This window comes from Vitis vinifera, chromosome 19 (assembly GCF_030704535.1).
Source record: "Vitis vinifera cultivar Pinot Noir 40024 chromosome 19, ASM3070453v1".
NCBI classification, from domain to species: Eukaryota; Viridiplantae; Streptophyta; class Magnoliopsida; order Vitales; family Vitaceae; genus Vitis; species Vitis vinifera.
In genome coordinates this window covers 27,175,144-27,202,516 of record NC_081823.1, presented here as the reverse complement: position 1 = coordinate 27,202,516, position 27,373 = coordinate 27,175,144, and the positions used below count along the sequence as shown (strand labels likewise).

The following is a 27,373-nucleotide window of genomic DNA, read 5'->3' as shown; positions in this document are numbered from 1 at the left end:
CTAACACCGCTTCCCCGTGTCATCCACTTGTGTCACAGTCAACAATAACATTTGGAGATAGGTAAAAGAGATGAACAGCCAAACCTCATTTGCAGCAGCTGCTACTGGCATAGATACGCATTTCCATCCCCAAGAGCAAGAGCCAACCTCATATCCTTCTGCTGATGTTTCAGAGGAAATGCAGGAGAGTAACTGTTTTGTATCATTGTTGGTCCTTTCAACCTGAACATTGGATTAGCAATTCCACCCAGGTCCTGAGAGAAAGTAACTTATCAGCAACCAGGTTCCAAAGTGAATATTCTTGGTTGCTATCTCACCAATACATCAAGAAGAGTATGAGGGTTCAGTCCACTTCTGTCAGCCAATACAAGCCCTTCAGAAGATGCATTCATCATACTGCATAAAAAAAAAAAAAAGCATACAAACAAATAAACAAAAAAACAAACACAATTATAAATAACTAAGAATGCCCCCATATAAACACTTAAAACATCATTAAAAACCATGTTTGTGATGTAAACTTGCAATCAACATGTATTTTCACATAGGCATAATAACCTCATAAACACTGTAAAACTTGCATAAACTAGTCCAAATGATCTGTAAAATTACAACAGAGTATGAAGTGCTAACTGAAGTGGACACGTGAAAAGCATTATGAGAAGATCTAACATGTTTCTAACCAAACGGTGAATTCCTTCCAAATTTTGCATTATAATGAAAAAAGGTCTTGTTGCCTTTTTCTTTTTCCCTTTGGTAAGATACCATTGACTCTCCAGCTATATAGCCAAGCGAAACTATGAAAGACCATCCTCCAAAACATGCTTATTTGTGTTTTTTGTAGTGGACAATATAACTAGATATAAGAGGTATTTTTAATTGTCCATGGACAAGAAGAAGCCTGCCCCATAAAATTACTCCCTTTTCCAGGGAATCAAAGTTGGAAAATCTCCAAAGATTTAAAGGAGATAATTAAAGCTAAACAATTTCTTACTCCTTGCGACTATCATCTAAACACCAATCCTACACATCCCAAATCAAAAGGGACACAAATAAATACCTCACTTTCCCACAGTGGCTTTTCTTTTCAAGAAAGTGGATAGGGTTTAAAGGTTAAAATAATCTGGTTCACTAGCTTAATTGAATATTCAGAGGACTCGATCTCCCCATAGGTGCCATGGTTGGGTGTTTCAGGCCAACTCATTTGAGTCCATTCATTAATGCACACAAGTTAGACCAAAAGGTGATAAACGGATATAATTGGTTCTTGTGTTGGACATTTCCCTTTCTATCATAGTTTTAAGATGTTCGCATTGTTCTTGTAAACAATGTATTGCTTTCTAAAAATGCGCAATTTCAAATCACAGTTATCCTCTATTTGAAGTTAAAGAACAACACATGAAGTGTCAATGATATGGGTCATGCTACGGTACCGAAAATAACTTTTCGGTATCATACCCACCTTTGTAGGCAAATAGGATTAAGACATATGACATGTAAGATAAATAAAAAATTAAAAAAAAAAAAACAATTCTTCAGGTTACCAATCTTACCAATCGACTGCCAAGGGAATTAATTCCATGCAGCATACATTGTTAACATCTATTACAATGACCAATTATAAAACCATGTTTAATGTAATTATTTCCTTCTGGGAATATTTTTTATGAACTGGAAAAATAAAGAAAATTTTGGAAAAGAAATTGCAATTTATTTATTTTGGTAATATAAAGTGATAAGCCCAAGAGGTAAAGATAAAAATTAAATTTAAAATAAACTATTTTTAAAAAAAAAATAATAATTTGGTGATATAATTTATAAATTATTAAGGAAAAGGTAAATTTAATTTATTTTTTATTAAATTTCAATTTTGAATTTTTCGGGGATCTATTTAACATCCTCTAAATGTAATGAACTTATCTAAACAATATCCAAGTCATATCAAGTCACAATTGTTTTTTTTTTTTTACAAAAATCAAATAAGTGGAGAGTAGGGAGGGCATGAAGAATGTGAAATTCCTCACATTCTTCATACCCTTGCTAATTTGTCAGTATTTTTCGATTTTGATTTTTTCAACCATCAATTGAATACCCCTTAAGTGTAATGAACTAACTTAAACAATATCATAGCCATATAAAGTCCCTAAAATTTTTTAGAAGTTCAAAAAAGTGCAGAATGAGGAGTGTACAAAGAATGTGAGGATTACTCATATTCTTCGTACCCTTGCTAATTTATTTGTATTTTTGTATTTTTATTTTTTTGGGGCATCAATTGAACATAGTCAAAGTATAATGAACCTATTTAAACAATATAAAAGGCATATGAAGTCCCAATTTTTAAAAAAATATTAAAATAAGTGGATAATGAGGAAGATACAAATAATGTGCGGATTCCTCACATTCTTCGTACCCTTGCTTATTTTTGAGTATTTTTGGTTTTTGATTTTTTCAGGCATCATTTGAACACCCACTAAGTGTAATGAATCTATTTAAAATATATCTAAGTCATATGAAGTCCCAAAACTATTTTAAAAAAATCAAAGAAATGGAGAATAGGGAGGGTACGAAGAATGTGAGGATTCCTCACATTCTTCTTACCCTTGTTAATTTTTTAGTATTTTTAGATTTTGATTTTTTCAGATATTATTTGAACACCCCTCGAGTATAATGAACTCATTTAAACAATATCAAAACCATATGACAAAAAAAATTTTAAAATATCAAAGAAGTGGAGAATGGAGAGGGTATGAAGAATGTGAGGATTTCTCACATTTTTCGTACCCTTTCTAATTTTTAAGTATTTTTGGAGTTTAATTTTTTCGGACATCATTTGAACAACTACTAAGGTGGTGTTTGTTTTTTTACTTAATTCTAAATAGAACCTTAATACTTAATAGTATTAAATATTAGGTTGTTTGTTTTTGTAGTATTTTATTTCTATTAAGTATTAAAAAGTAAAAAAAACCATTGTGCTATTTTTTCTATTTAGAAAAAGTCACATATTTTGGCTTTTTCTATTTAGTAAAAATTTTATAATAAGTCATGAAAAACTAAAAAAACAAACAACCTAAATTCTAAAACTAAATGGTTTTCAGCAAAAAGCCAAAAAAACAAACACCACCTAAGTGTAATGAACTTATTTATACAATATCTAAGTCATATGAAGTCTCTAAACATTTTTAAAACATCAAAGAAGTGGAGAATGGAGGGGATACGAAGAATGTAAGAATTCTTCACATTCTTCGTACCCTTTTTAATTTTTAATTATTTTTGGAGTTTGATTTTTTTGGGAATCATTTGAACACCCACAAAGTGTAATAAACCTATTTAAAAATTATCTAAGTCATATGAAGTCCCTAAACATTTTTAAAACATCATAAAAGTGGAGAATGGAGGGGGTACAAAGAAATTGAGGATTCCTCACATTCTTCGTACCCTTTCTAATTTTTAAGTATTTTTAGAGTTTGCTTTTTTCGGGCATCATTTGAAGACCCACTAAGTGTAATAAATCTATTTAAAAACTATCTAAGCCATATGAAGTCCCTAAATATTTTTAAAACATCAAAGAAGTGGAGAATGGAGAGGGTATGAAGAATGTGAGGATTTCTCACATTTTTCGTACCCTTTCTAATTTTTAAGTATTTTTGGAGTTTAATTTTTTCGGATATCATTTGAACAACTACTAAGTGTAATGAACTTATTTATACAATATCTAAGTCATATGAAGTCTCTAAACATTTTTAAAACATCAAAGAAGTGGAGAATGGAGGGGATACGAAGAATGTAAGAATTCCTCACATTCTTCGTACCCTTTTTAATTTTTAAGTATTTTTGGAGTTTGATTTTTCTGGAAATCATTTGAACACCCACAAAGTGTAATAAACCTATTGAAAAATTATCTAAGCCATATGAAGTCCCTAAACATTTTTAAAACATCATAAAAGTGGAGAATGGAGGGGGTATGAAAAATGTGAGGATTCCTCACATTCTTCGTACCCTTTCTAATTTTTAAGTATTTTTAGAGTTTGATTTTTTCGGGCATCATTTGAAGACCCACTAAGTGTAATAAATCTATTTAAAAACTATTTAAGCCATATGAAGTCCCTAAATATTTTTAAAACATCAAAGAAGTGGAGAATGGAGAGGGTATGAAGAATGTGAGGATTTCTCACATTTTTCGTACCCTTTCTAATTTTTAAGTATTTTTGGAGTTTAATTTTTTTGGACATCATTTAAACAACTACTAAGTGTAATGAGCTTATTTATACAATATCTAAGTCATATGAAGTCTCTAAACATTTTTAAAACATCAAAGAAGTGGAGAATGGAGGGTTTACGAAGAATGTAAGAATTCCTCACATTCTTCGTACCCTTTTTAATTTTTAAGTATTTTTGGAGTTTGATTTTTCTGGGAATCATTTGAACACCCACAAAGTGTAATAAACCTATTTAAAAATTATCTAAGCCATATGAAGTCCCTAAAAGTGGAGAATGTTCCTCACATTCTTCGTACCCTTTCTAATTTTTAAGTATTTTTAGAGTTTGATTTTTTCGGGCATCATTTGAAGACCCACTAAGTGTAATAAATCTATTTAAAAACTATCTAAGCCATATGAAGTCCCTAAATATTTTTAAAACATCAAAGAAGTGGAGAATGGAGAGGGTATGAAGAATATGAGGATTTCTCACATTTTTCGTACCCTTTCTAATTTTTAAGTATTTTTGGAGTTTAATTTTTTCGGACATCATTTGAACAACTACTAAGTGTAATGAACTTATTTATACAATATCTAAGTCATATGAAGTCTCTAAACATTTTTAAAACATCAAAGAAGTGGAGAATGGAGGGGATACGAAGAATGTAAGAATTCCTCACATTCTTTGTACCCTTTTTAATTTTTAAGTATTTCTGGAGTTTGATTTTTCCGGGCATCATTTGAATACAGACTAAGTGTAATGAACCTACTTAAAAATTATCTAAGCCATATGAAGTCCTTAGACATTTTTAAAACATCATAGAAGTGGAGAATGGAGAGGACATGAAGAATGTGAGGATTCCTCACATTCTTCGTACCCTTTCTAACTTTTAAGTATTTTTGGAGTTTGATTTTTCCATGCATCATTTGAACACACACTAAGTGTAATGAACCTACTTAAAAATTATCTAGGCCATATAAAGTACCTAAACATTTTTAAAACATCATAGAAGTGGAAAATGGAGTGGGTACGAAGAATGTGAAGATTCCTCACATTCTTCGTACCCTTTCTAATTTTAAAGTATTTTTGGAGTTTGATTTTTCTAGACATCATTTCAACACCCACTAAGTGTAATGAACCTATTTAAACAATATCTAAGGCATATGAAGTCCCTAACCATTTTTAAAACATCATAGAAATGGTGAATGAAGAGCATACGAAGAATGAGAGGATCCCTCACATTCTTCATACCCTTTCTAATTTTTAAGTATTTTTAGAGTTTGATTTTTTCGGGCATCATTTGAAGATCCACTAAGTGTAATAAAGCTATTTAAACATGGAATTCACTCAAATATCATGAGAAGAAAATGAACAAGTTGACACACTCGCCAAGCTTGCATTCTCATATATTACAAGCTAATCTCAAATATTGCCCATCGAATACCTAGTAAGGTCGTCGAAAGAACAACCAAAAGAAGTTTGCATTTTCTAATCGACCATTGGTTCTTGGATGGACCTTTTCATCACCTATTTAAGGCTTGGTACCGTTCCTCAAGATAAGAAGGAAACACATAAGTTATGTATCAAGGTCGCACGATTTTGCATCATTAACAATCATCTCTATTGAAGATCATATGAGGACCTTACCTCAAATGCATAACAAAAAAGGAAACAACATATTTGCTAGAAAAAGTTCATGAAAGCTATTATTGCAACCATTTGGGTGGCCACTCACTCACGCACGAAATACTTAGCCAAGCCTACTTCTAGCTTGTTGTACATAAAGGCATGACCGAGTACGTGAAAAAATGTGACAAATGTCAATAATTCGCACATGTTTCTTACCTATTGGCCAAATTGCTCAATCTTATAACTAGCCCATGGTTGTTCGCCCAATGGGGCCTCAACATCATAGGGCCACTCCCCATAGCCCCCAAGCAAAAGAAGCTCCTCTTTATAACCACAGATTATTTCACCAAGTGAGTAAAAGTTGAAGTCTATGCCATGATCAAAGATAACAACGTTTAAAAGTTCATCTAGCACTCCATTATATGTGGCTTTGACATTTCTCAAGCATTGGTATCCAATAATGGAGTCCAGTTCGATAATCGTGTATTTCAGGAGTCTTACAAAGACTTAAACATCATAAATCTTTACTTCATACTTTGATTCCCACAAAACAACAACCAGGCAGAGCTACTAACAACACCATCCTAAATTGTTTGAAAAAATGACTCAAAGCTAAAACAACATGATAAATAGAAAAAATTAGAGAATAAAGTGATGAATTAATACTTCATTTCTAGTAGACAAGGTTTTTGTTTTTTGTTTTTAAAAATAATTGTCAAACATTCTCGTTTTTATAAAACACTCCATATTCAATTCTTTCTATTTTTGTGATCATGGGGGGCTCCCCTTCATGTGTCATTTTCCAACGTAGACACTTTAGTCGTCTAGGACAGGTATACAACCCATCCGGACCAAGGCAAGCTCTATCTGGCACTAGGCGTGAGAGGATTCTTTTCCCCCACAGGGCCAAACAACATTGGGAGTTCGAACTCCCAAATGGGAAAGACTGTCCAGTCAAGTCTTAAAGACCTCCTAGCATGTATGATCATTCACACTTGACATGTGAACGACCGATGGGACTTCATTTAACCCACAAGTCCATGTCAATTAATTGTTGCACATAATCCTAGACGTTAATAAGTTGAGAGGACAGGTAGCTACACAGACCGAGATTATGGCACGTTAGCTGATGGCACCTATTAGCCACCCTTAATTGTAATGATTGCCCAGCTGCCTGCAAGACAATCATCATTACAGAAGCAGATCAAAGTGCCTAATCAATACTATAGTGACAGTCTCATCATCCCTATATAAATCCTCCAAAAGCACAAACGAGGTGCGGGCGCATACATATGCTCATTCTCTCCCACAAAGCAGATTGAACTATTCTTGCTTGACTTAAGCTTCGGAAGAGTGTGCCTAGATCACTCGTCCGGACATCATTTTGTGTAGGAAAGGAGTCCACCTAGTTTCATTGTTACTAAACGGATTCTCCAATAGGCATAGAAAAATGAAGAAGGTCGTCTGACTCTAGTCAAGCTAGACAAACCTGACTCCAATTGGCTTAACATCAACAGTAATCATTGAGGTATTCTGGGAAGATGAAGTTCAAGGGAAGAGAAGAATGAAGGGTTGAGGATTATAAGTGGGTTACCCAGATTAGTCGACCTTGGTATTAAACGAAAATGCATATAGTTTGAGACTGAAACATTTTAATTAAATTAATGTCCTATATATATAGATGAAACATTATTGTTTCTATTTTATTAATTTCAAATCTCCCATACTTGTCATTTAATTTATTACCCTCGGTTGATTGATTATATGAAAAAATATTTGGATACAGCTTAATTAAATTCATTGAGGCTAATTAAATAAAATTTATGTTAAGTAGGATATAGTATGATAACTTAATTAAATTAATTCAGGGTAATTGACTAACATTTCTAATAAGTAGGATAGTATGATACATTCACTTAATTAATTCAGGGTAATTATTTTGTTCTTATAATAATTAGCATATACTATGACAACTTCATTAAATTAATTAAGGTGTTTATATTAAAATTTATAATAACTAGGATATAGTGGGATAACTTAATTAAATTAATTCAGGTTAATTGACAAACATTTCTCATAAGTAGGATATAGTATCATACATGAATTAAAATAATTAAGGTCAATAGATTAAAATTTGTAATAACTAGGATATAGTACCATAGCTTATTTAAATTAATTCAGGTTCATTGCTTAATATTTCTCTAAAGTAGTATATAGTATGATACCTTAATTAAATTAATTCAGGGTAATTGACTGACATTTGTAATAAGTAGGATAGTATGATACCTTCACTTAATTAATTCAGGGTAATTATTTTGTTCTTATAATAATTAGCATATACTATGACAACTTCATTAAATTAATTAAGGTGTTTAGATTAAAATTTATAATAACTAGGATATAGTAGGACAACTTAATTAAGTTAATTCAGGTTAATTGACAAACATTTCTCATAAGTAGGATATAGTATCATACATGAATTAAAATAATTAAGGTCAATAGATTAAAATTTGTAATAACTAGGATATACTATGATAGCTTATTTAAATTAATTCAAGTTAATTAACTAACATTTCTCATATGTAGGATATAGTATGATGCCTTAATTAAATTAATTCACGTTAATTGATTAAAATCTATACTAAGTAGGATATAGTATGACAACTTAATTAAATTAATGAGGGTAAATTCCATTGAGAAATGTAAATATTATAAATCAAGTCCATATCTCAACTTTATATTTTGTAAAGTTATGCATAGATCCATTTTAAATGAGTGTAATCATCCACATTAGGCTAACTTTCCCTCTTGCCTATTATTGTTCTATTTAATGTCACCTAATTAAATTAAGCAAAAATGATAAATTTCAACCACCAAGTGTACCGTTGTACAAGTTGTTTTTCTACATGTGGCAACCTATTAAAATCTCTAATTACTTCACCAATCAACCACCTAGATATGTTAGTAGTCATTTGGAAAGCAACCTTTTATAAGGGAGCTGGAGAGTGAACGAGGTCTTCTCTTTGTTAGAGCCTTTCAAACAAAAGAACAAAGGACCACAATTCTTTAGTTGAAGCTACATCAAACTTGCACTTTCCATTGTCAAGGTATCATTCTTAACTCAATAATGATTTGTTAAACAAAACCATATTAGTTTTTTCAATGTAACTACCCCCAACCTTCAAATGGATAAGGAAAATAATTTCCAAACCTAGAGAGTGAACGAGGTCTTCTCTTTGTTAGAGCCTTTCATACAAAAAAACAAAGGACCACAATTCTTTAGTTGAAGCTACATCAAACTTGCACTTTCCATTGTCAAGGTATCATTCTTAACTCAATAATGATTTGTTAAACAAAACCATAATAGTTTTTTCAATGTAACTACCCCCAACCTTTAAATGGATAGGGAAAATACTTTCCAAACCTATTAGTAATTTATATATATATATTCTTTTAAAAACAAGAAGTTTACGCATGTCTATAGCATATTATTAGTAATATTCATCAGTTGACATTTTCTATTTCAACTTAATGGAGGAAACACACATGCGTCTAGTGGATACCGATTGAATTTTTTCTCAACTAGTTGACATTTTTCTTTTAGCCGGTAGACATTGCAAAGTAGGAGCAATTTCAATGTAAACACCAATAGGTCGACCAATTTTAAATTGGTCGAATTTACCATGTCAACTGGTACTTACAACCTCGAAAATGGATGACGTATACATTATAGGGTGACTGGAATTATGCAATCAATTTATACGAAAGTGATACGATCTTTCATCATGGTCTTAGTCCTACGATTTTTAACATGTTTTCTAAAACATAGGTGTTGCAATCGGAGATGCAGAAACAATCAAGTAGGAATTTGAAGTGAAACTTGATGATGTGGTCCATGACGATAAATATACTGGCAGGAGTTACCACCATGATGCAAACTGTTTGAAAGAGAAGGTGTTGAAGGGTATTTAGGTTAAAGAAGTCTACAAATTGCATAGATGAGACTAAAACATTTTACAACTTGTATGCCAAAGTTACCAGATTTAGTATTCAAAAAGATGATTTGAAACGAGACAAGAATGGATATATAATATCTCAAAAGTGGGTGTGTTACAGAGAAGGACATCTATCAACAACGTGAGGCACGATCGTTGACTAGAGTTGGATGTAAAGTTGCATTTCCTATTGGGTTGGATAGAAAAGTTGAAAAGTGGATTGTAAAGGAACTTAGAGGAGAACATAATCATCATTTGGTCGATGCTATCAACACACAATTCCTTTGGTCTCATCGGACAGTATGTAATCCAGATAAGGCATAAGTTGATGTTATGCGTAAATTTGGTGTTAAAACAACACAAATTATGGACTATATGGTCCAACAATCAGGAGGACATTAGCATGTTGGTTTCACACAAAAAGATATATACAATCACATTGATGCAATGCGTAGAATTGAAATTAAAGACGGTGATGCAGAAACGACTTTGGCTTACTTGTGTGGAAAGACATAAATGGCTTCTTCATTTTTTTTTTTATAAATTCAATGTCGATGAAGAAAGTCGACTAACAAACTTGTTTTGGGCTGATTCAACTGCTCGAATGGACTATGCATGTTTTGGAGATGTGCTAACATTTGATACAACCTATAGAACAAATGCCTATAAAAAGCCCCTAGTCATGTTGGTTGGTGTTAATCATCACCACCAAACAGTGGTATTTGGTTGTGTGCTATTGATGGATAAAAGTATTGCTACATATGAATGGGTGTTGGAGACATTTCTTATAGCAATGATGAATATGAAACCCATATCTGTAGTAACTAATGGGGATAAAGCAATGCGTAAGGCAATTAAAAAAGTCATTCCTGGTACGTTTCATCGCATGTATTCATGGCATCTGCAACAAAATGCATTCATGAATGTGCATATTAAGGAATTTACAAGCATCTTTGCAAGGTGCATGTTCATGCCAGGGAATCCCAAAGAATTTGAAAAGGCTTGGCATGAAATGGTTGAAAAGTTGGGTCTTAATGGGAATCGTTGGGTCACGGAGATTTATGCGAAACACAAAAGATGGGCTAAGACGTATTTGTGTGGAAACTTCTTTGGAGGGATGAGAAGCACACAAAGGTGTGAGAGTATGAATGCATATCAAAATAGATTCTTGAAAGTTCGTTTGCGACTGTATGAGTTTGTGCAACAATTTGATAAGGAGATAATGAGAATTCGGCAAAATGAGGCAAATGCAGATTTCGAGTCGAACAATTCTTCACTCATTCTTTCAACCAAACTAGTCATACTTGAAAATAATGTTACGACTGTATACATGAAGGAATCCTTCCTTAAATTTCATGAGGAGATGAAGAATGTAGAGTTATTCTTTGTGGTAGGGCTTGTAAGCGATGATTTAATGCGGGATACACATTATCTAAGTTTAGACACCTGAACTTTAAATAGGAAGTCTAATTTTGGCTGAAAATTGTAACATTAAAATGCTCATGCATGATGTTTGAGTCAACTGACATCCCCTGCCACATGGTTGTTGTTATGAAGGTAGAACATTTGGAAGAGATTCATCTTTCATGTATTTTGAAGAGGTGGACAAAGTTAGCAAAGGTGGATCCAAGATCACCACCGATGAATGAGACGGATAACGACATAGATCAGATTGTACGATATGGTTCACTGAGTTCGATGTGCAACAAGCTCTTTTATTATGCGTCACATACGTCATTTTCATTTCTAGAAGCGAAGAATGAAATAGAAAATTTAATGGTGAGAATGGATGAACTCTATAAGAATAATTTGAAAGGAAAGAAATTAGTAGTAGATAGAGCCACAACTCCTCACCAAGTTCGTGATCCAAATATAGTGCAAACTAAAGGAAATCCAGGCAAAGTTGCATCAAATTTTCAAAAGGGAAGACAGTGTAGTTGTTGTAAAAGAGTAGGTCACACAATTCGAAAGTGTCCAAAAGCTACAATCCCTCATACTGGTAATCAGCGTGATATGGTATGTAAGATTCATTAAGCATTTGCCGCAAAACTTGTGCTTTTTAGTTGTACTTACATATATAACAAACATAATTGTTTTCATTACATTATGAGTATGGTGCAGGAACGTAATTCGTCTTCCCAATGTGACATTGAAATGGAATTGATGCCTTCATCAAATTGTTCAGTTGACATGTTTTGCAACCTTAAGTCATGTACAATAGGCTTGGTATATAATAGCATAAACTTTGATATAATCTAATTCAATAGTAATTAACATCATTTAATCTTTGAAAATGTAGGGAATGCGAGCGGAGCATTCGTGGAATGACCCATCTAACATGTATATAGATTTTGGTGCACTTGTCAATGTAACCTCGACAAATGAACACATTTCAAACATTAATTTTAACTATGCATTACTGAATGATTTTGTTTAAGTAATTGCAATGGAATTGGATGGGTCAATTTTAACCATAGAATGTCCATGTGTAGGTACCAGGATTTCAACAATATGAAGAAACTATTACAACACCATGTGAAGGTGGGGATCCAAACAATACTCCATATGAAAATGATATGCAACCTTTTTGTTATTCCTTAATGGAGTAAGGGATGGAAGCTATTAAATCAGTATTTCTATCATTTGATGTTATGACTTTGGGCAATATGTACTTTTAAACAAAGTATTTAATGATAAGTATGAATTCAAAACCATAGTGAAGTTGATTGATAAAAATCATTATCCTCTAGTTTTTTAATTTAATTGATTACAAGTGGTAAAATGATTGATCAAACGGGTAACCGATTTATTTATATCATTTTAAAAATATAGTTGTGCATGCGAATATAATTAATGGAAAACATGGTTAAAGTTACAATTATGTGAAGTTGGAACTATACCTTTTAATAGAAAACTTCATAATTTGGCCTCATGCTTTCCATTTCTTTTCCCCAATTTTCATATGTACGTTAGTGTAGAACCACTAGAGTCCTGCTGATTGAGGAAATGATCAACTGGTAGACTAAATTTCTCAACCGCTAGGCACTGCAAGTTTTATGGCCATGAGATTGACTTTATTTCGGTCGACCGCTACGTAATTGGTTAAGTTCGATCAATCAACCGGTTCACACTGCAACATTTGGGGGTTATCCAAGCACTATTAGTTGATATGTACAATGGGATCGGATCCCTTGAAGTTGGTTCTGTATTCCTTGCCTTTGACTTTGAGCCCCATAAGCAATCCGGGCCACCTCTCTAATGGTACATGTTCAACTAATTCTCCACCAGTACACAATGGCAGTTGATGTGCATACTATAATTTTAAAGTAGATTTTAAATGCATATGGTCAATGGACATTCAATGAAAAGGAAAATGGAATGAACCATAGATGGCCACAATCCAATCCATACAAGTCGACTCAAAAAACAACTAGCAAAAATTCTTCTAAACAAACACGGAGGCTAAGTTTAGGTATTGGTATTCCTTAATGCAGTGCATTATAATTGATACAAATGAGTACTTATGCTCCTTAATGTTTTCACTTTGGTGAATATGTAATCTTAAACAGAGTATTGCATAATTTTTGGATTAAAAAAAAAAAAAGAAACTTATGATTGAAAATGGTAAATTGATTGATTTATATCAATGTAGAAGTATAGTATCAGTATTTTAATGTAATTAATTTGGCATTGGTGTTAATTCAGAAATTGAAATGTTATTTAATATTCCCCTACTTTAAATTAATTTCATTGCAATGACAAATTGATTGATTTATATCATTGTAGGAGTATAGTTTTGGAGTTTTAATGTAATTAATTTGGTATTGGTGTTAATTTGGAAATTTAAATGTAATTCAATATCCCCTTACTTTAAATTAATTTCATTGAAATCACAAAATAATTGATTTATATTAATGTGGAAGCATAGTAGCACTTTTTAATGTAATCAATTACTCATAATGATGATTCGGAAATTAGGTATAGTGTTTTAATGTTATGAATTACCTATAGGAAAGTAATTGATTCAATTTAATTCATATGAAATTGGTAAATGTAGTGATATATGTCAATTTGGGTAGATCATTATCCAATAATTTGGAATTATAGTTTCCATCATTTCTTATCCTCAAAATTGTACTTAATGGCTCAATCACCAATGTTAATCGGTTGAAATTTTCCTCTACCGGTTATAGTTATTTCTTAGCTGGTAGCCACTAGAAGAAATAGCATGAATGGCTTGAATAGCTCAACCGGTTGAGAATTGGCCTCTACCGGTCGTGTGAAATTCTCAGCCGATAGTCACTGCATCCAATAGTTGCATGTGAATTATCTAGAACCGGTCGACCGAAACATATAGGATGAAATTATCATGGAATTGATACACACTGCCTTTGAAATTCGTCGATATAATTCACACCAGTTGACTGTTAAATATGAATCGGCTAACCTATTCCCTCATTGGTACTCACTATATACCCTTTCAATGCAAAGCTCTTATTACTTACTATATTTTTTACATAGATAAATGAATATATATATATATATATTTGAAAAAGTAACCCAAAGTATATAGGGAGAAAAAACCATCTAATCCCTAACATACGTAGAGAATCATATATGTAGAAAATGAATGATGCTATATATTACAATTTCATTTTGCCTAACATATTCAAAGAAGAGTATAGCATATTCAAATAAAATGAACTAATCATGAACCCTATATGCTCATCCAAGGTCATAACTTTCCATGAACATGACCATATGTGGAAATGGAAATCATAAATATTGGAAAAACAACAACTGTCATAATAATAATCTTCTCATTGCTCTTGTGGATGTATTTGTACAAACAATAGCCAAAATGGTTTGTTTTTCTCTGTTTTCCTCATGTCAAACTAAATCACTTGCTATTGCCCAACGTATTTTAACAGAATTACATAAGTTAGAGGCCTTAATGCAATCACCATTTTGGAATGTCTACATATGTTTAATGACATCCACTCCATAGTCCCACCCAAGAAAAATATAAGAAAAAACAAAACAACTTATTAAATGGATGTATAATTATAGCTCAGATAAACAATATTCATGTGAGTTATATATTCATACTAACCCATTATCTTGGGTTGGAATCGAAGGAACCCAATTAATGGAGAATTGGAAGATATCTTTCCCTATGTCATAGAGTTTGAAGAACGTTTGACAAAATTCAACCTAATTTATTTTGAAAGTGTTAATAATTGTGTAAGAGATAAAAAAAAAAAATATAGTTTGAAAGCATACCACTGTTTTGACATTCTTAAACCGAAACTCGTCCCGACTCCTTGATCGTAATGAATCCAAAATTTGGATATGAGAGTTCTTAAAGTCAATGACACAAAGATACCAATGAATTGGCATAACTAGCTGTAAAGTTAGAAAAACAATATCTATGAATTGGCGCACAAAATGTCTACTCTATTGTAGGTGAAAACAATATCTACTCTAACTTTGATATATGCAATTAAACATTACAAATAATTGTTAACCTTCTCACAATCATCCAATTCGCTAATGTACTTACTCACGATGGATGTTTTTCTATCAAAAAAAAGGTTGAGGACTCCTGTACAAAATCATTTTCTAATAATACAACATAATACGAACATTAGTATATTATACTTAATATGTAACTAAACAATAAGGCAAATGTGAGCTTACTGAAAATGTCGTGAGAAGATAGCATCTTATACTTCGTATGCCTACGAATTGCCTCTCAAAATAATTTAGCTTTGATGTTTCTAGATTTATTACATGTTGTTAACCAATAACTTTAATAAATTTATTTCATTAATAAAGCACTCATTGATATAAATCAAATAGATACTTACAACATCCAACAAATTTTGTCTGGGACGTAAGCACTCAGAATCTCCATGTACTCTATGTTCATGATCAAAGTCAACAAAAAGCTCACTACAACAATAATATGATAAAACATTCTTTACACACATGGAAAAATATGAAGTCTAAAATTGTAACAACACATCCATGAATGTTCTAGACACTACAAACCTTGTTGACAATGATTTATTGAAAACATAATCAGCAACAAGAGTGTGAAGTACATTGAATGATTAAGCATTCACCACGTCTTCACGAATGAACATGGGGATTGACTAAATAAAAAATAAGAACATGGTATCTCACATGAAAGAATGTCACTCTTCATTCCCTTCTCGTGCTCTCTCAAAGGTTTTTCTCTTGATCCAAAGAAGAGTCCTTTCAATGTTGTATATTTTTTCTCAAATTCAGTAAAAACTTTTTCACAACTACTATTACTTGCAACATGACATAAATCAATTACATGTGTCATTAATTGTTGAAATGTTTTATCCATCTCCATTAAGCTCCCACCATCAACCTAGTGATATATAGGAACTTGATTAATAAAATCATAATACAAGGGTTCACTACTAATATTTATACTCACGATGAATATTGTAAAACTTACTCTTTTAATAACATCTTTGTTTGGATGGATTTCAAATTTCTCATCCTCCTCATTCTCCCCCTCTATTGTCATCTTATTTTTCGTCAACGCAATCCCTTATCTCATTTTGTATCACCCATATTTTCACCTACAATATGTTCATCAATATATCACACATATCCTATTTTAAATCACTAAAAACAAAAACAAATCTTCTTTGTCTCTTCTTCTTCCTTCTCTTCAACATATGGCTTGGGTGTTGGTGACTTAACCTTTTTAGCACTCCTTAGAGTGATCAAGGCTTTAACATCTCTCACCTGTGAAGATTCTCCCTCATGAGTTTCCACTTCGTGGATACCCTTAGGGTTTTGGTGAGGTTGAGAAGGAAATCTACCCTTCTCTTGCACTGTGTTCAAATTAGTGAGCCTTGAGATTGAGTATTGGAGATTATCTATCTTATGAGATAAGTCATTTTGCATCCCATCCATCCTTTTATTCAAAGTATTCTCTACACTGTCAATTCTTTGACTGAGTTGAGAGTTGATGGATTTTTGGTCTCCAACAAAGTCTCCCACAACCTTGCTGAGATTCACTATTGCTTGTTCAAGACTTGAAGCTTGTTGGGATGGTTGAGATGGTTGAGCCGGCTGTTGGTACTGAGGTGCTCTTGGCTTCCATGAAAAATTTGGATGATTCCTCCAACTTGAGTTGTAAGTATTGCCATACGAAGCATTGTTATTGGGCTTAAATTGTCCAATGACATTTGCTTATTCTCCAAACATTTCTCTAGCTACTGGAATTGTAGGGCACTCCTCCACCAAGTGTTCATAAGATTGACAAATCGAACATGACTTTACTTGCACTGGTGTTTCAGCAATAGCTTGCACTTCATGCATTTTTTTTAGTTCTAGCTCTTCCACTCTTCTTGTCATAGCTGCAAATTTTGCTTTCATTTCAACATCTTCATTCAAGGTGTACATCCCAGCCTTAGCATGAAGAGCATTTGGTTGAGACTTCATCTTTCCCACTTCTCCTCTGTGCGGTTCATCCCATCCCCTTGAGACTTCAGCTACATAACTCAAGAAATCCATAGCTTCCTCAGGATTCTTACTCATGAAATCCCCTCCACACAATGTTTCGAGGAGTTGCTTCATTGAGGAAGACATCCCATCATAGAAATAACTCACCAACAGCCATGTATCAAAGACATGGTGAGGGCAAGCATTAATGGCTTCCATGTATCTTTCCCAACACTCATAGAATTTCTCATTCTCTTTAGCTGAGAAGTTTGAAATTTGCCTTTTCAAGCTATTTGTTCTGTGAGTAGGAAAAAACTTCTTGAGGAATTCAACTTGTAAATCAGTCCAAGTACGGATACTCCTTGGCCTTAAAGAATTAAGCCAAATCTTGGTCTCATCCTTTAAAGTAAAAGGAAATAATTTAAGCCTTATCAGGTCGATAGAAGCTCCTCCCTCTCGGAATGTATTACAAACGTCTTCAAATTCCTTGATATGGGCATAAGGATTATCACTTTCCATTCCATGGAAAGTTGGCAGAAGTGGCACAATATGGGGTCTGATCACTAGCTGCTCTGTAAGGGGCACTATACATGATGGTGTACTCATATGAGGTGGATGCATGCGGTCCCTCATTGATCTGAATTCATTGGGATTGTCCTGATGACCATGGTGACTATGATGATCCTCAGGGGTAGTTTCCATGATGTTCAAGCTCAATTCCAACTCCTTGTTATGAGGTGTTTCAAGTTTAACATGCATTCCTCCACTATCTCGTATCCACTTTGGCATACACAACTAGTATCAACTGTAATAAAAGAAAAAAAAAACAAAAATAGAGGAAAACAAAGACAAAACTACCAAAAAAGAGTTCGATTAACTAAAACTAAATTAAAAGCTATGCTAGAATATAAACGAGTAAAAGAAACAACTAAAAGAGTTGGTAAAATGAGAGAAGACTCACCAAACTTGTGATGAAAACCACAAGTACCCTGAAATAATATCACTATGAAGTTGGCACCTTCCCCGGAAACGGCGCCATTTGATTCGTTCCCAATTGGTGTCTCAGCTGATTCATGTCCAGCTGGTGCTCCTTGACTGAGGGAGTGATCAACAAAATTTATAACCTATATCACCATGCATTAGGATAGCTTTAGCTAATATAGCATAATGGCTTTAGGATCATTCACTGGGAAGGGTTTTCAACTCACAACTGATACCAATTCAAAGTTAAATTGGTGCCTTTTCATTTCAAGGTTAGCTTAAGAAATAAAACACAAACTTTGTTTAAATGAGGTTTTGTTTAAAGCTAACTAAAAATAAAGTAATGGAAATTACTTATGAAGAAAAACATTCCTTGGAGGTTTGGGTTCACAGGGAAGGTTTCTTATGCAAAAACAGAGCTCCGGTCATTTGGTTCATTTCCTCGCATTAGAGAATTAACATATAGTTGATTCTCTAACCGGTGCTGTACAGATGCTTCCCATTAATGGGTTCAAACACTAAATCCCTCTCACTGATGCACCTTGCAATGGCTCATGCTTCTCACCTAGCATTTTCCATTCAAGGTGATCTTTAACCTTGGATTACCCATCAAAAGCTCGCAAGAGATAACTAATGGATGTCTCCTTAGAGTCCAAAAGCTTACCAAGCGTTGGCTATTCTAGAAAATCCTACCTTCAAACCACCTCCTAAAGGCTCTCAAGAGATAAACTAGTGCATCTCAATGAACGGAGATCACTTGCCTTATCAAGTGTTGGCCCAGGTGATTTAAAGGCGTTTTAAGTTAACTAAAAAGATAAAAACCATTAGCGGGTCACACTTTCTCTTCATTAATGGCTGAAATCACAAAGCTACTAATTCTTGCACTTGGAACCTTTCCTGGCAACCTTAGCTCTAAGGAACTAAAAGTTTGGCCACTCATTCTCTGAGGAAACTTCCTCAGAGCTTGTTTGGCTAGTAAGAAAAAGAATGAGAAAACAAAAATATAAAGGAAAAATAGAGCAAGTGCTCTGTAAAATATATTTCTTGCAAAATTATACAAAAGATGCATCTGAGAACAAGCTCCCGACTCTATATTCTATATTTTTGTAAAGAAAATTACAAACTATATATATATGAGGTTATTCACCCTTTGTTCTTACTTAAAGACTAAGGAATCCTATGATAGGAGGGTTGCAAGGAGAGTTTGGGGATTTAGACATCAAATATCTAAAGCAAAATATCTCAAAAAGTCGGTCGGAAATATCAGGAAGCTTCAGGAGAACACCGCGGCACTGTATACTGAGAGAAAACTCTTCGGGTAAGCACTATCAGAGGATCCGGACATGTCTGACCGGGGAAGTTGAAACGTCTTCCTCTCCCATCCGGCTGTGAGATATCCGGATGTGAAATATCCGATCAGAGGATCCGGACATGTCTGACCGGGGAAGTTGAAACGTCCTCCTCTCCCATCCGGCTGTGAGATATTCGAAGAAGGTGGAATGAGCTATGCCACGCGTCGCTATCCGGAGCAACTCCATCCGGATTCCCCAAGAGGACACCCGACGCGCTCCCCTATCCGGACTCCCTCAGGGAGAAGCACACGGCACTCGTGAACATCACACCCGGACGATAACATATCCTATCCGGATATGTTGTCCGGATCATTGACTAAAGTGAGCAAGTCTTGCTACGTCATTCCGCCGTCCTCCGATGGTGTGTCCGGACGCCTTGTCCGGACATCTTTGCCATGGATTCTAAAGAACTCTCCTCAATCTCGGATTTCTTTGGTGATCAAAAAGCTATCAAAACACCAAAACTTAACACAATTTGATTAGAATTGATTGCAAGGGTCCTTAATATGTTAATTGGGCTAAAAGGTGATAACTACTACTCAAAAGTGTTTAAAAGAGTTAATTACAAGCTATCAAATAACACTTTTTGAGTAGTAATCACTACAATTATATTTTACATAGATATATAGTTAGTTCACAAAATTTGTTATAACAAATTCGAAATTCACTATATACAAAGACATTACCATAAAAAACAATAAGCAACCAGAAACCCCACTTTGTTGTTTTCTCTTAAACTCTTCAATCTTGTGCACAAGATAAGACAACACAAATTCAGCCCAATTCATCTTCTTTATTGAATCGATGTCTTCCACAAGATTTAAGAAAGAACGTTTCACAAAAAGCTTCATTGTTGGGCACAATAATGCACTCAACACAAATAATATAAAACAAAATTTATCATCTCTAATTTGATTTTCTAACATCACTAATGGAAATTGCCCCTTTTTATCAAAATATTTTTCACATAAATCATTCTTATTGTTAACATCTTTGTTCATGTCAATCGTCAACCCTCTTACCCTCAATCCCATAATAAATTCAAAATCAATCGAGGATAATTTGATACAAGTATTATACAACTATAATATATAAGTGTTCAGATTGAAACTATTTATCAACCAAAGACATAACCCATGATCAATTTTCCTATATCAAAGTTGCAAGAGGTTACCAAATCCTATTTCTTCTATGGCTGTTATTTGCTTTGGTTCTAATTCTCCAATAACTCTAATCACTCATTTGGGTGAGCATCAAGTCTGAAGCTATAACCGAAAAGATACACAAACATCAAACATGTTTACATTAATATAATTTGCAACAAATACGTAAGTAATGAAATTTTTTATTCATTACAAAAAATTTACCTTTGGACCCACACCCTTTTGAAGCGAATATTGTTTTGAACTTTCTTTTGACTTTTCCATGAAATCTTCTTTTTCTACTTTTGAAAATGCATTCCACTTCTTGCTCAATTTTTTCCTCAACTACATCAATTTGTCACTTACTTCAAATTCAAATTTTAAAATTTAATTATATTAGCCACAATAGTATTATTCCTTACATCATCATTTATCTTTACTCCTTTATCCTTCTCTTTGATTATGACCAATTGATCATTACTATAAAACAATTTCAAACAAATATAACTATAACAACCACACAAAAAAAAAAAAAAACATATTCTTTTACATATTTCTATTTTACCTTACTAGTGATGTATCCAAGCTCCGATAGGTCTCTTTGGATTTCTAACAACTTCAACACCATTGCACTTGCTCCTAAAAATTAAATCAAATCATTTAAGTCAATTTTTATAGTATGATTTCAGACATAATAAATCAAATATACTTCCACCATCACATTATCTCAAAATAAGTTTTTTTTTTCACATTTCAATAAATTTTATATTCATATCTTACTACAATCAATCAAATGAAAAATAAAATACAAATATCATTACCACTCCAAAATTCTCCCTAAATCTCTCTACATTTTCAATGGTGACCAAATTAGCATATAAATTATTTTCAATGTTCAATTATGGACCTAACCACATTATTTTTCATTAATGTGATTGATTACTACTCAAAAAGTACTCTTTATGGCTTGAAACTAACTGTTTTAAATACTTTTGAGTAGTAGTTAATACCTTTTAACTCAATTGGCACGTTAAGGAACCTAGCAAGGGTTACTAATCAATTTTTGGCAAGTTTTGGTGTTTTTGGTAGCTATTTGATCATTGAAACAAGCCAAGAATGAGGGAGAATTTTGTGAAATCCATGGCAATGTAAGTTGAAGCTCAAATATATGAAGAATCCAAGCTTTGTAGCACTTCATAGCCTTTTGCCAAGCCAATCAAAGATATGCAAGGAAGAAAACCAGAGGAAGAAATCTAACAACCAGCATTTTCGCATGGTTGTGCGAAATTTCACACACCATGCGAAACCACTTGAGGCAACAAAAGGATTTCGCACACCATGCGAAATCTTCTTATGCACCGACTCTGTTAGATTTTTATCTTCAGATATTTTGTGTAATTTCCTAGTTTCTCCTTGTAACCAACCTAGATATTTTCTTTTATATTTTTTTGTATATTTTGAGAGATAACATCATATATAAGGAGAGAGATAGAGGAAGAGATATATGTTGTTTTTCATTAAACACTGAAAAATTCCCCGTAGTAAGAAATATACAGACCTTTTGCTATGCTTTTCCTTCTCATTTTGTTTTCACTCTTCTTTCTAGCCAAACAACCTCTGAGGATGATTTCTCAAGGGATGAGTGGCTAGGTTTTACGTTTCTTGGAGTGAAGGAAGCTAGGTGAAGGACCCGAATGCAAAGGTGGAATGAGACGTTCCCAATTGGTGTCTCAGCTGATTCATGTCCTCTCAATGGTCCCTGACAGTGGTGCCATTTGATTCGTGTCCAGCTGGTGTCTTGATTTCAGTCCTCAAACGAGAGTAATCAACAAAACTTATAACCTATTACACCATGTACTAGGATAGCCTTAGTTAGCATAGCATAGTGGCTCTAGGGTCGTTCACTGGGATGGGTTTTCACTTCACAATTGATATTAATTCAAAGCTGAATTGGTGCTTTTTCATTTCAAGGTTAGTTTTAAAAGAAAACATAATCTTTGGTTGAAAAAGGATTGGTTTTAAGCTAACCAAAAATAGTAACTAATTTTAATTACAAAGAAAAGTGTTTCTTGGAGTTTCAGATCACTAGGCTCAGGTTCCTTATAGAAAAAGGGAGTTCCGGTCACTTGTTTCTTTTCCTTGCATTAGAGAATTAACATATAGCTAATTCTCTAACCGGTGTGGTACAGATGCTTCCCTTTAATGGGTTCAAACACTAATTCCCTCTCACTAATGCACCTTGCAATGGCTCATGCCTCTCACCTAGCATTTGCCATCCAAGGTGATCCTTAACTTTGGATTACCCGTCAAAAGCTCACAAGAGATAACTAATGGATGTCTCCTTGGAGTCCAAAAGCTTACTAAGTGTTGGCTAGTCTAGAAAATCCTACCTTTAAACCACCTCCCAAAGGCTCGCAAGAGGTAAACCAGTGCATCTCAATGGACGGAGATCACTTGCCTTACCAAGTGTTGGCCCAGGTGATTTAAAGGTGTTTTAAGTTAACTAAAAAGATAAAAACCATTAATGGGTCACACTTTCTCTTCATTAAAAACTAAAACAACAAAACTTCCAATTTTGCATTCGGAAACTTACCCGATTTTCTTCACTCCAAGAGACAAAGAGCCTATCCTCTCATCCTCTGAGAAAACATCCTTAGAGTTTGATTGGCTAGAAAGAAAAATAACGAGAAAACAAAAATATATATGAAAAGCAGAGCAAGTGCTCTGTAGATATATTTCTTACTTATACAAAAGGTTGTCTCTGAGAACAAGCTCCCGAGATTATTGATTTTTGTGTAAAGAAAATTACAAACTATATATAAGAGGTTATTCACCCTTTGTTCTTACTTAAAGACTAAGGAATCCTATGATAGGTGGGTTACAAGGAGAGTTTGGGGATTTAGACATCAAATATCTAAAGCAAAAAATCTCAAAATGTCAGTCGCAAATATCGGGAAGCTTCAGGAGAAATTCCACTGTAAGAGGGCTGCGAAATTTTGCAGCAAAAGGACACCATTTTCGCAGCCCAAGGCTGACTTCGCAGCCGTGCGAAATTTGCCTTCAGCTTGGAGTGATCGGATTCTAATGGCTGTAACTCCTTCATTTCAACTCTGAATAGTGCACCATTTGAAGCATTGGATTGCTGACTTCTCGAGCTTCGAAACAACATATAGCATGCATAAATTGAGCTCCAGGAAGTACTCCAAAAGTGGCTGATAGTGACTGTCATCTAGAATGCTTCATGGTAGATTTCTCTTTGCTTCCCCTCCTTGCATTCCGGATTTGCTTATGGCAAAGGACTTTAAAGCTTCGGTTCTTCATGTTTCTGAGCTTTCCATTGCTTTGCCATGGATTCCAAAGAACTCTCCTCAATCTTAGATTGCTTTGGTGATCAAATTACTAACAAAAACACCAAAACTTACACACTTTGATTAGAAATGATTGCAAAGGTTCTTAATATGTTAATTGGGTTAAAAGGTAATAACTACTACTCAAAAGTGTTTAAAAGAGTTAATTACAAGCTATAAAATATCACTTTTTGAGTAGTAATCATGGGAGTTGTCCTTGCTTTAAATGAAAATAGTTGTTAACCATTAATGGTTTTTATTTTAAGGTATAGCTTTAGAGTCCTTAAAAGCACCTTGAATGGCCAATACTTGGTAAGCTTTTCGGATTCTATGGATGCTTATTGCTAGATCCATGGATGTCTATTACTTATCATTTATGAGCCATTGGAAGGTGATACAAGGTGAGAGTCTTTAGTGTTTGAAGCCATTAATGGGAAGCAACTATCATTTTCCATGAACCCTTTGGATCAATTCTTAATTGCTAAATATAAAACCAGTTTGAGAGATAACCATCCTTTATGTTATTGTCCCCAACGCGAGGAGAAGATCCGAAATCTTCCCCTTTGTCTAAGGAACCTAATCCTAGTGACCTAAAACTCCTAGAAACCTTTTCTTTGTAGTTAACTTCACTTATTATTTTTGCTTAACTTAAAATCAATCTTTGCAACCACAATTCCATTTTCTTTAAAAGCTAATTTTCATAAGGAAAAGCACCACTTTATTTCCTTCATTAAATTCAACTTTACGATGAAAACCCATCCATGTTGATGATCCTAGAGCCACTATACTATGTTAGTTATGCTACCCTAGTGTGAGGTGATTTAGGTTTTATAAATTTTGTTGATAACACCCGTCTGAGCCAGAATCAAATGGCACGATTGCAATGGGGACGAATCAATGATCAATCCATAAATCTAACAAAAAACATGAAATATAATCAATACAATCTTGTAAAACACATTATCAATACTCACATTTTTTTTCTTAATATAGAACTCCTCAAATAATTACGACACAACCGTATTTTGATTAACAAAAAATTGTGTCCTTTCAGATTTCTTTTTCTTCATACTTCATGTCGTCTTCTTCTTCTTCTAGCTATGTCTTCAATTCAGGTCTCCAAACCAAAAGTTTAGAACCTAAAAACACCCCCTTATAACTCTTAAACCAAATATGAAATATGAAGAAAATCAAGGATATGGAGAGGAAGAGGGGAGCGGGAATATTACACTATTTACTTGAAAACCCGAAAACACCCTAAATATGAAAATGAAATATGGACAACAGAGGGGGATACGGAGAAGAGAGAGAAGTCGGAAAGATGCCACTCCTACATCAAGAATTTAGTATCCGAAACAACTAGAATATCTTACCTAAAAACACCCAACAACACATGAAAACATCCAACAACACACAAACACAACTGAAAACACCCGAAAATAACAAAAATATTTGAAAAGACAACACTTTTTAATCTTCCGAAAACACCTGAAATGCACGGATCATATATGGATAAGAGTGGAAGCTTAAAAAGCACAGAGATATGGAGATGAGTAAGAGAAACATAACACTTTTTAGTCTTCTGAAAATAGTCGAAATGCACAGATCATATATGGAGAAGAGAGAAAAACACAAGTACCCGGAGAAGAGCTAAAATACACGGATCAACCAAAAAACACAAAGATGTGGAGATGAGTGGGGGATGGGTATGGAAAAGAGAGGAAAAATAGGAGGAAATACGAGAAAAGGAGAAAAAAAATAGGTACTCAATTTCAGCCGGGATTTGTTTTTTTTTTTAACTTATCATTTGGATGTCTGAGATGAAATCTTTTCCATCTAATGACTCAAATAAAATGGAGGCATGATACCTCCAGAGGCACCGTAGAATTTTCCCAGTGATATTAATACTTGGCATTTGGGTTGTGGCAAAATTTTGCCCACAAACTAGCTTTACTAACTATACAAGATTAATATGTGTTCCATTATCAATCAACTTCATAACATTTTATCTTTATTCTCTCCTCATCTAGCTCTAGATGATACCAAATCAAAGTCTTGATTGAGTCAGTAATTATCTTCTATGGAAAAGTCAACCATTACCTGCCCATTATCATGTTGACCACAAGTTTCATTTTAGCTCCATTTGCAACCTGCCCTAAGAAAAAAGACTTCTTTCCCATCATATTGAAAGCATGAATTGCTTCATCATACAATGCCTATATTACAAACGAGTAGATATGATGCAATTAGAAATGGAATAAGAACAATATTCTTATACCCTCCATAGAGGAAAAGGTAGAAATCTGTAGATACTATTTGTCACTAATAATAGCAAACATAGTGAACAATCAGCAGTCGGCAAACCAACACATAAAAATATGTATTAACAAAATTATTTACCCTAGAATACAGGCTTAGGGATTAATGATTTATTAACAAGCATAACGATCAAAATTATTTACCCTGATACATTTACCTTCTCACTCGTATAATGAATCAAGGTAAGTATGGGTATTTAACCTTGTTTTTGTTTGGTGTTTGCTTTGGGATGTTTTGTGTATACTACCTAAATATATAAGGTTTGTCCCTTCTTTTTGGAACTTCTTAATACATGTTTTGTCGTCTATTTTTAAAAAATGCCCCCCCCCCCCCCCCCCCCCTCCCCCCCTCCCCCCGGTGTATGTACCCCAGTATGGTTCAAGAAACACACTAAAACCATATTCCATGCATCTATATGCCCTCTTTTATTCATCAAAAAGGAAAAAAGAAAACAATTTCAATAGTAACATGGAAATAAAAACAAAAGAATTATGAACATGCCATATATAGCCTCATATCAATGATAACAATATTTTGAGTATATTTTGCCCCTTCTTTCCATATCAGTAGCCCAAAATATGGACATTTAAGTGAAAATATCAGTGGCAGTGTTGATTTTTCCATCTTTGCTTGTAATACATGTTTAGAATAAAGTAACATATTTTTAGTACATGTTTGGACCAATACAACATATGATATGCACTTCAGGAAACAACCAAGGCAACCAATATATACAATATGACAGGCTCATGGTGATTTTGTTACCCTCACTGTAGCAATCTTATCAGAATTCAATATGAAAGAACAGTAAGCACCAGTGCATATAAGTTTAATTTCTCCCCAGCAACAAGAATTACTAGTTGACCATTTTCTGCAGGCTTCTTACTTCCAGAAACTAGAGCTTCAAGGAAAAAACACAT

General features: G+C 33.7%; 1 pseudogene; it reads right to left on the bottom strand.

Annotated features, from left to right (window-relative positions):
- Positions 1-27,373, bottom strand: LOC100265675 (glyoxylate/succinic semialdehyde reductase 1-like; annotated as a pseudogene).